The sequence below is a fragment of the Protopterus annectens genome, chromosome 6.part0 (genome assembly GCF_019279795.1).
Source record: "Protopterus annectens isolate FY-2018-M chromosome 6.part0, PAN1.0, whole genome shotgun sequence".
NCBI lineage: Eukaryota > Metazoa > Chordata > Ceratodontiformes > Protopteridae > Protopterus > Protopterus annectens.
In genome coordinates this window covers 150803735-150814587 of record NC_056737.1, presented here as the reverse complement: position 1 = coordinate 150814587, position 10853 = coordinate 150803735, and the positions used below count along the sequence as shown (strand labels likewise).

The following is a 10853-nucleotide window of genomic DNA, read 5'->3' as shown; positions in this document are numbered from 1 at the left end:
GATAACTTGCAGTAAGTACAAACACAATTGTACCAGCATATAAATGAATATTTTATTACCATGTACAGCATTTGTATCAACTTGACATGTACAAGGTACAAAACAACATTATGTTTTGTAAATACACAGTTGTAAGGGACTATAAGAGTGTGGTACATAATGTTACAAAGCTCCAAAATAAGTAATTTATCACAAAAACACGCCCCAAAAGCTTAAAATGCAGACTTTGAGGCAGGAACAGATGTTTGACTGAAGCATGGTAAAGCAACGTGCATTGGATACATCTGAGCTTATACAGCTGTGCCGTTCTATGCTCTGCTTTTTTTATAGTGCAAATACTGATAATCTAAAAGGAATCTCAGAGGACTCCAGATTTAAGTATTGTTTTTGTGCTGTAGCAAATGTAGCAGCAGGAGGCGAAATCAATGCCCTTGGAGAGTATGGTCACAAAAATAGAATTTATTGCCACTTTTTTTTTTTGTTCTAGAACAGTTTGCAATCATAAATTCTTCATAAACAGAATACTTTAGAGAATGGTCCATCTTCATAAATATACGACAGAGGACATCAATTTCATTTAATTCACAATTTGTGTCAACACAGCAGATGCCAATGCTTGCCTTGATAGGGTTGTTTAATATGCAATTGAGACGAGTAATGTGCTGCACAGGGGACAAAATTTCACAGATTAAACTTTACGCACCAGTGGCATTTCATTCTAATGTAGTTTCATTCCACACTGTTCACCTTAGATGAAAGTAATATTAAAAACCATATCCCTTTATTTTAGCATTGTTAGAAGTTAAAATCCTCTTCTTTATTTTTCATGCCAATTAAAATTTAATCCTGCCAATTAAAAAGTGGATGTGAGGTGTTATTAGTCACTGTAGAGACTTTTGTACCAGAGAAATTCCATATAAATCATTTCACATAAAATAAATTGCTCCTGATACACAATATTAGGACATTTCTCTTTTTGTTTTATATTTTAGACTTGATGCTTTAGCAAAAATATTCCTTTTACGCACCATAAAATGATGCAGTCACTGCCTCAGAAGTTCAAAACACAAGACCCTTTTGCTTCAAAGAATGATTTTATTCATCGGGAGCTAAATCTGCAATTAACATTAGAAACATTTCTGATTCCCTTTGCACGATTTGCAAATTTTGGAATATTGGTACTGACCAGCTGTGTACACATGTCCTACATAACAGTTATTGACTTTGTGCCTCTATTATTACTGACATCCTAAATTAATAATATTGAATTTAAAATTAACAGAATCAATATAAAAATATGAATATAAGAACTATGAGACAGACAAGACAGAGCCTGAAGCTACGGTGTTTATCTAACTCATTCCCTCTCTTTGTGTTTTACTTGGTTTAAGGTTCTCTTCAGTCTCCTCTCATTATATAACATACAACAGTTTGGAAGAGAACATAATTACAGTCCTGAAGTATAAGGAACTGTGATTTGGCATACAGGACTGATCAAACGCAACTCAAAATGAAATTCCTGAAGGGATACTTGTCCTAAATTAAGCACAGTATGAAACAAAATGTGCTATTTGGAAAAACAAGTCATGTGACTACACTGTAAAAGCAATGTTGATATTGTTAGTTTACTCTCAACACCTTTTAGACACGTTTTAATAATATGAAAACTACGAGCATTGCCTGTCTGAAAATTGTACATAATTTGTCTAAGCTACAGATGTACTGTTAATATTTACAGAAGAGACAGATGGTAAACTGTAACTTAGATGCAGAGCCTAGTAATGTTACAATATCCTCAAACAGAATCCTTCTATATGAAAAACTAATGACTCCTATAAATTCTCTCACACTGATTTCCCTTTGCAGCTGCACACCTTTCCCTCAGTTTGTCGACAACATCTATACGTAATTACTATTGATATACAAGGTTTTCCCTTGCTATTTTATTCCTTCACTAACGTGCAATGTATGTGCTTTACAACCTTTGGTAGTATCGATTTATATCTGTAGCATTACTGGGGGGCCCTGTACACCTGCAGTCTCCAGGATGAAACTAAACATGAACCACTAGAATGACATGATGTGAATAAAACTCTCAAAACATTAAATACACAAATGATGACACTAATTTAATGTATCAAGATTTGAACCTGATCAGCATATCTGACAAAGAGCTGCAGTGACATATTATTGAAACAAGTGTGTTAATTAATAGAAAATTCTTTAAAAAGGATGCAAAGGCTCTTGGAGATCTAAAGCACATAACATTTTTCCACAAGGTGGATGTGTTTAGAAGTTTTCTCTAGAACCTAACAAGATGACTGAATTTCAACAAATATTGTATAGTCAATGCCTTTTCTGTTACACATGTTTGTGTTAGTTAGCACTTTTATTTAGTATAGCTATGCAATTAAACGTCTGATCAACTGAAAAGTTTTGTGTGTAAAAAGGTACTTTAGATGACTGCATTCACTCATATGGCTTGCAAATTCTTATACTTGTGTGGCTTCTTAAAAGTAAATATTATAATTGCACAGGAAAATGTGTGAAAATAAGAAGATGTATTAATTCAGGGATTATGGTACCTCATAGGATTTCAAATCTCAGATTTAGTATATGTTGCTTTAATTCCTTTAAAGTGTGTCCCTAGATTTGCTGTATTATATTCACAAGTTGTTTTCCGTAGCTGCACAACTTGCAATCGCTGATATTACATATTTGACAGGTAGTTCAAGATTTGCTTTCCATGTCAAATTACAGTTTGCTACTGCGATGGTACAATGCCACTGTCTACAGGTAAACTCTTTTCTTACAGATGTGAAGACTTTAAATTTCACTGGCATCCATTTTCTCCTCTCTTAACATGTAGTACATTCTCTAAGTCCAGTCCCCTGAAAACCTACATACCATATCACAATACTATGTGTGACAATGTTACTTTGATTTTGTTTGGTCTTAGCTACCCATCCCTCACTGCATCCTATACATTATCCCTATTCAATGGCTTCATCCTCCTGCAGGCAAGAGACATGTTTTACACTGTCTAATAGCAGGAACTTACCACCCACTGATACAAGTCTCTTACCATGTTCCAAACAGGCAATGGTTCCTTTGTAGCTACCTCTGAATTCTTATGTAATTACATGTTCTATTCAAGGCTTACCAACTGGCTTCAGACATTTCTCTATCAGTGCATACCAAATCCTAACAGCCTCTAATTGGGTTCCAGAGCTACTCGTCACATGCCTATGGACTATATTTCACACAATACCTCTCAACTGTCCAGATTTGTGCAGAATGTCCAGTTATTTGCCTCATATTTTTGGTTTGTTCCTTTTATAATTTATGGTTTTCTGGCAAATCACTGAAGATTAAAGTCACTAAATAATACTAAATAATGTCAGATGTGAGTTTCGGACTTCTTATCCTTTAGAAAATGAATAGTAATGCAAAACCTGTTATTCTAACAACTTTGTAATAGGACCAATATTTAAAATCTGTACCTATTTTTGGCTTTGTCCAGATTTCTTGCATTGAGAGGTTGAGCGGTACAGTTCACACCCAGGCTGTGGGGCTTCAGTTTAGATTTTTAATTACAAAGTTTTTATTTTGTGTTATTATTTAAAGTAGCTAGACTTTGATGTATTTAATGAATTTCCTGGCAATGCAAGAGAAGTTCATTTTATACTTGCTACAAACAAACACACACACACACACACACACACACACACACACACACACACACACACACACACACACACACACACACACACACACACATATATATATATATATATATATAAATATATATTATATACACATGCATACATACACACATTAAATATATATATATATATATATATATATATAGTATATACACATACATATTATATATATATATATATTTATCTACACATATATATATATATATAATATATATATTTATCTATATATATATATATATATATATATATATATATATATATATATATATATATATATATATATTTATCTACACACACACACACACACACACACACACACACACACACACACACACACACATATATATATATATATATGTGTGCATATGCATATGTGCATATATCAGTCTAAAACGAATAATCCCAGATGAAATTGTTTGAAACACAAAACAGAACAAACTTATCAGTGATTGTCATTTATCACCAACTAAATCATCTACGAAACATAATCACGAATATAAACAGATAGGTTACATTTGTGACTAACAAAAGTAAAGCAAAAACACCTTTTATATTGGGGTGCCACCTCCATGTCCCCAGAAATATGCTAATTCCAGGGTTGCACAGCCACATATACTACCAATGAAAATCATAGACATTTCCGGATGCAACAAAACGTGTGCAACGCATCATATAGCACCATATTTAGTTGCAGTCTGAAAGAGTGAACACTCATGGGAGAGGGACGCTCTTGCACTCTTCTTTTTCTGTGCAAGATCACAGAAAAGTAGGGTTTGGAAATTTGCCCTTAACCTGTTAGTGTACAATCTCAGAGTTGGTATATATAATTTGAAGGGGGTAGGGTGGCAAGTGGCTTGCTTCCCTGCAGAAATATTTTTTTTATTCTTTTTCCTCTATTCACTCTTTTTATATTTAATCTAAAAAGATAATTTTTTGCCCAATATTTTATCCATTTGGTAAATGATGACATTTAATACACATACGCACACACACACACACACACACACACACACACACACACACACACACACACACACACACACACACACACACACATGCACACATATATACTATGTGTTAGAATTTATATAGAGAGAGGAAAAATATGGCACCACGTATGAGAGGACTTTTTTATATTTGTGACTTAGACACAGGTTTAATGTGAGATGGCTTTTAGTAGTGTTACTGTGTTTTTCTACAGTATTATTAATTTTTGATTCTGCAGCATATGGCACTAGGTGTAGAGAAAAAGAAAACATAAGCATCCTTACCCTGGGAATGTGGTCATGTAGCATAGAACGTTTTTTGGAACAGAAGCAGGAGTCTTTTAGTTCCATGGTTGAAACATAAAGGCAAGATTGAGGAAGTCCTTTCTATGTTTCCTATGTTTTTTAAATATACTACATCATGGGCTGTAGAAGGAAGTTTACCTTCTATATCAACAGTCTTTAACTCAGTGTTTTTCTTTTATTAGTCTTTTTGAAAGAGGTTCTTGGTAAGGAACAACCCAGAACTAGTTAGCAGGAAGAGGGGAACAAGAAGCCATCTTCCTCTTGGGATAATTCCAGTTAGCCTTAGTGTCTCAGAAGTGGGAGAACACTTCTCCCCTTATTTCATAGTTTTCCTAAACAGAATGAAAATGAGGTTGTGAAAACAAATGTCAAATTCTGTTGCAGCAAGAAAAGTCTTTCTGCAGATTTCCAGATGGAGAAGATGCCGAGAGGAAGTTTCAAGGTGAATTTGTCATATAAATCATGCAAATCCCTACTTTTTTGTAGTTCATTCCCTTCTGGTGAAATAATTAAAGAAAAATTCACTGTGAAGTTCCTTTCTAATTTTAGATGAGTATGCTATTTATTCTGTTGCTATAATTAGGCCAGAGATGAGGAGACTAATTCTGTCAAGGTTCAAATGCTTAAAATGGGAATACTTCATTCCTTGAATATTCTCCTTCCATCCGAAATATGGATTTTTATCCTGAATCTGAGAGCTCCCCTTCTGCACATTTTGTTTTTTAAGTCCCATGGGAATTTTCATGGGCTTGTCATGCAAGTGTAACACTTTCAGTTTGTAGTTTTTCATTTCAGTCTGGAAACTGATCTCTGATTGTTTTATAAATGTTTACCACCAGATATGTCACCCATAGGTAGAACAGCCTCCACATGTATCCCTAACCGTATGATTCAATAAGCCATGCAATTCGATAAGCCATGCAGAGCTACAGGATCAGCTGCTGAGTTATTTGTATTTGGGAATCAGTTTTGTTTGGGCTCACAAAAGTCTGATCTTGTCCTTTCCAGAATGATTTGTGTTTCTGGAAACATAGTTAACTCCAAACAGGAAAAGTTGCTTTTCAATTTCCATTAGAGTACAAGGGATGGTAATTCTGTTCCAGTGTCGTATATTAAGGGAGAGGTCATTACCAAAACATATCTGAGTCATATGTCTGCAACCAAAATGAGAGTTCACGGTACTGGACTGTATATGACAAAATTTTGGCATCATTTTGGAAGTCTGGGTAGCCAGTCTGAGGACTCTCTGGATTCAAATCTTTCTTTGATGCTCTCATTTATGGCATGAGCTGCTTCAAAGTCTACGAGGAAATGCGGGATCATTATATTTCGAATTCTGGTTTTCTTTTCAAGCAGGAAGATAACTGTGGCTACTACCCTGCCACTCTGATAAAGTTGTAGGTAGAAGTAGGAAGAATTAGGCAGGAATTAATCTCGATAAATTCCAAAGAAGCAGAGCATTCCCAAACTGGGACTAACTTCACTAAATGACATTATCACATCCTGCAGCTTCCAAAGTTGAAACAGTAGGTCGACACTGGGAAACCTGACAGACAGAAAAGACTCTCAGAAGTAACCAACCCCATTTTGTAGTTAAATATCAATGTCTGATTAAGGGACAGATTGATAAGGAGAATATGGGTGTCAAAATATCAATGTCTATTAAGGGGCAGATTGATAAGGAGACTATGGGTTTCATCTTGTGGCACAGTAGGAAGCTACTGCCTCAGTGAATTGTAAAGCTGACCACTTCTAGGGTACTTAAGTGGAAAACAGAACAGAGAAATTTAATGTGACAGAGAATGGTGGTAGGAAAACAGGCTGCAGCATACATTTTATTTAGAAGAAGGCTAGTAGTTCAGATATAACCTCAGTCAACAATATGTGTGTCAGACATGATTCTGCATTCCCAAAATATAATCTTGGATTCCAAAAATAAAAAGCAATAAAGTTATCCAAACAAAAAAATGAAACATAAATGACAGCAACTTCCATGCATTATATAAGCTGTAGATAGGGACTGGATCTCTAGATATTGGTAAAATGACTCACGTACAAAGTCAAAGTTTTATATTTAGAAACTTGCATCAATAGTGTTCCTCTTGCAATTTAAATGGGCAGACTAATCTGCTTTCAACTTCAATGATTAGGAGTCCCAGAATTATAACTAAGTTGCAATTTGAGTGGTTCCACTTTCATATGCTACAAGTGTGAGGGTGTGAATACTTATAAAATGGTAATATAAAGCTAGATGTGCTTTTAATAATATCTTTGAGTAACTATCTATTTGACTTGTGTGGTGGATGAGGAAGAAATATGAGCACTCATTTTAAAAATACATACTAGACATAGCACTACCTTTCAAGAATTAACAGTCAAAATTTGGAACATAAGCAACAGTGATAAGCCAAAGAATGGGATGTACACATGTTTTATTGGGCTTAAGGTTGCAACGTTTTCAGGATTCTCTCACAAAACGGTAGTAAAGCAAGGGCTGCATCAATTACTGGAAGTGGCATGCCTGAGATGACACCAAAGGAGCCCTCCTTGTTGATTTATTGTAGAACAATACCATACCTGATTGTAGTCCAATGCAGTGAGTTTCACCTGCCAGTTAGTGATTCTCAGTCCTTGGGCACATGCATTTACAGGTATGCTGACAATAGCTATCTATATCTACAGCTGCAGCCAACTAGTATCTCCATGAATAGAAAGGGAGACCAGATTGTCTGCAACATTCAGTGTAACTGTCCAAGTCAGAAAGTGGGTAAACTATCATGGGAAAATGCAATAAAGCTTTTTAAAATTCTCTACAGCAGGTCATTATTTATTAGTGTGAATGAGTAGAGAAACCTTTAAACGTCTCTGCTGTGAAATTCTAAGTGATCATTTCTTTGTACAGAAAATCAGGCAAAAGGACAACCAAATGATGACTATTTACCACAGGTTCTGTAACCACTGCAAACAAATGTTTCAGCAGCTTTTTTGATTTGTGCCAGCCAGTTTCAGATAAGGACTGGGTTCGTAGTATCAAGCATAAAATTAAAGTTTTACATTTATAATTATCATCCCCTTCCACAGTAATTGACTGCAGTGGCTAACATTTTAACCAGAATATTTAGGAGTCACAGAAGTCCAATAAACTTGCAGTCCCAGGCAGACTGGTTGTACTCTTGTATGGATGAATGACTGAATGCAATGAAAAATAAAACCCATTTCTTTGCAATGCCTCTATGTATGTGTCCTGAGTCCAAACTGGTAAGGATAATTTGGTGTCATATTTAAAAATGCTGGGCAGCTGTAGGAGACCTCTTTGGGAATAAACAAAGTTTTAAAAAAGGCAGGACATTGCACATGCTGATCAAAATGATTGTCTGTATGACTTAATACAAATACAGTTCTGCCTCTTGCAACCAGTCTAATAGGATAGGAAAACAGGAATACTATTAATTAATACCCCTGCACTACTCATTAATATCCCTGCACTACTCATTAATACCCCTGTGCTACTCATTAATACTCCTGTACTGTTCATTAATACCCCTGCACTACTCATTAATACTCCTGTACTGCTCATTAATACCCCTGAACTACTCATTAATACTCTTTTACTGCTCATTAATACCCCTGCACTACTCATTAATACTCCTGTCTGCTCATTAATACCTCTGTTCTACTCATTAATACTCCTGTACTGCTCATACTCCTGTACTACTAATGGACAGAGGCAGCTCCTAAATGCTTTATACCATGCATGGGCCCACTCAAATTATCGATGGTACGATCCCAGTTATTGTCTTTAGGGGTAATACATAATTATCGACCATGTGATGGGTAAGGCCAATTTCTAACAAATGGGATAGGGTAAGTCAAACAAAAAAAAATGAAATGGCCCGCAAGGGCAGCTAACTTCTGAATGCATTGTGTTACAGATGAAATAATCGCAGCTCTTCTCATTTTATGTTGAAAAACAGTGCACCTGATTACAGCACTGAGCAAAGAATTTCAGTCACCCTTTGACAACCACAGGTAGTTGATGAATAGCCTTTGCAAATGTAAGCATGCAGCACATAGCAGACAGCATGCTGTGCATCTGTTTGCAGCAGACACTGATTATCCTAAGCAAGGGAAAGAGGAAATGCTTTAGATGGGCCATCCAGAGTAACTGGTACCTGACATACACCCTGTCTAAGGCAAACAAAATAAAAACATTTTATTCTGTGGCAGAAGTTAGGACATGTGTTGTTACACAAAGTTTGTGTCAGACATTTGGGCCTTCACTTGTTACATTCAGCTGGATTTTTTAGTATTGCATTTTTTTTTTCTTTTTAGTATTGTATTTTTTTCTTTCAGACCTATTGTATTCTAATGACACTCATGTACTCATTTTTAGTGTAATTACTCTATCCCTTTTACTTACTATTAAATTTTTGTGGTGCTTTTCTCCCCAGGCCTTTGCTGAAAAAGGGCTTCTGCTCAGTCAAACCACAAATTTCAAATAAATATTAATTTGCTTATTCAATAAAATTTCATTTGCATATTCATTTGGCTTTATTTGTGCTTGATGACCAGAAAGATCTGACTAAACAAAGACCATTTTTAGCAAGATCCCAGTAACAAAAGATGCAGCAATCATTTAAAAAAATAAAAAATCATACGGAATAAACACTGAGGAAGATGAATAATGTATCCGTAAAATACTATAAAACGTATGCAACATTAGTATATATTCAGACTATAAGAAGAGTGAATAATTACAAACGTACCATATAAAATGTACACATTATTAGCAAACTGGTCAGCTATACACGCATGTGCATGAGCACATAAATGATATCTGCAACAGAGGCATGAGTAGCCACAGACAAGTGGGAACTTGCATGCAGTAAAATAATAACGGTTTCAGTAAAAATGAGGAGGAGGTTTACATTGCTATTAGATAAGAAGTCTGTTGAGAAAATATCGAGCTGTACAAGGATATGTGTTGTACTATATGTTAATATCAAGAAAGTTGCAAGGATTAAGCCATGTGTACCAATAGATTTGTCTTTTAAATTTTTATTTATTTATGTATTTATTGCAAGGGCATATGCCAGAATGGAAACTAACAAGGCATGACATATTTCGCATTTCATTAGTTTTTTCAGATTGTCTGGTTAGCTATTTCCCTTTCTTTTTTGCTTCAGCCTTCTATTTCAGTACATTTTAATACATTTTTTTCAGTAGTTACTCTGAAACCACACTTTTTAAAGTGGTTAGGTTGCATTCACTTGGGTAGCTGCATTTGTGAATACAATACACAAATTAATATATAGTTCCAAAACTCCAGGCTATCAACCTAACAAAGCAATGTGAGATGAAATAGCATCAACAGAAAGTGCAAAACTAAAGTACAAAATATGCGTATGTTGTTGTTTTGCCGCAGATTTCATATATAACACTGAATAAAAATGTAGACTGCAAGGAGACAAGTAATTTTCAAAAAAGGGTTGCATAACATCTTGTCTACAGGTAAAACCCAAGTTGTAGAGAAATGGATCTTACATTTCTTAAAAGCATGTTTACCTGGGATTTGGTAGACTGCAATAGGTAGACAGTTTCATTATTTTAGAAATAGACAGCAGGAAGCTGGGGCTTAGTACAATATACAATACTGATAATGAAGGTTATAGGATGGCATGTAGAATTTTATGATGGACTCAACAGCAGGACATTTTTGTAGATAGCTGACAATATTATGTACCACTTTAAGCAAATGTGCCTGACATCTAAACATAGCTTCTTTTAATGTTTTTCCTCCATAATTAAGGACAATGTACAAAATGTTAATGTAAAA

At 35.0% G+C, this 10853-nt stretch overlaps 1 protein-coding gene across 4 annotated transcripts in view; it reads right to left on the bottom strand.

The window, feature by feature from the left end:
• The window catches only part of AKAP6 (A-kinase anchoring protein 6), a 2898826-nt gene that overhangs the window by 582144 nt on the left and 2305829 nt on the right, over positions 1-10853 (bottom strand). The window lies entirely within an intron of this gene.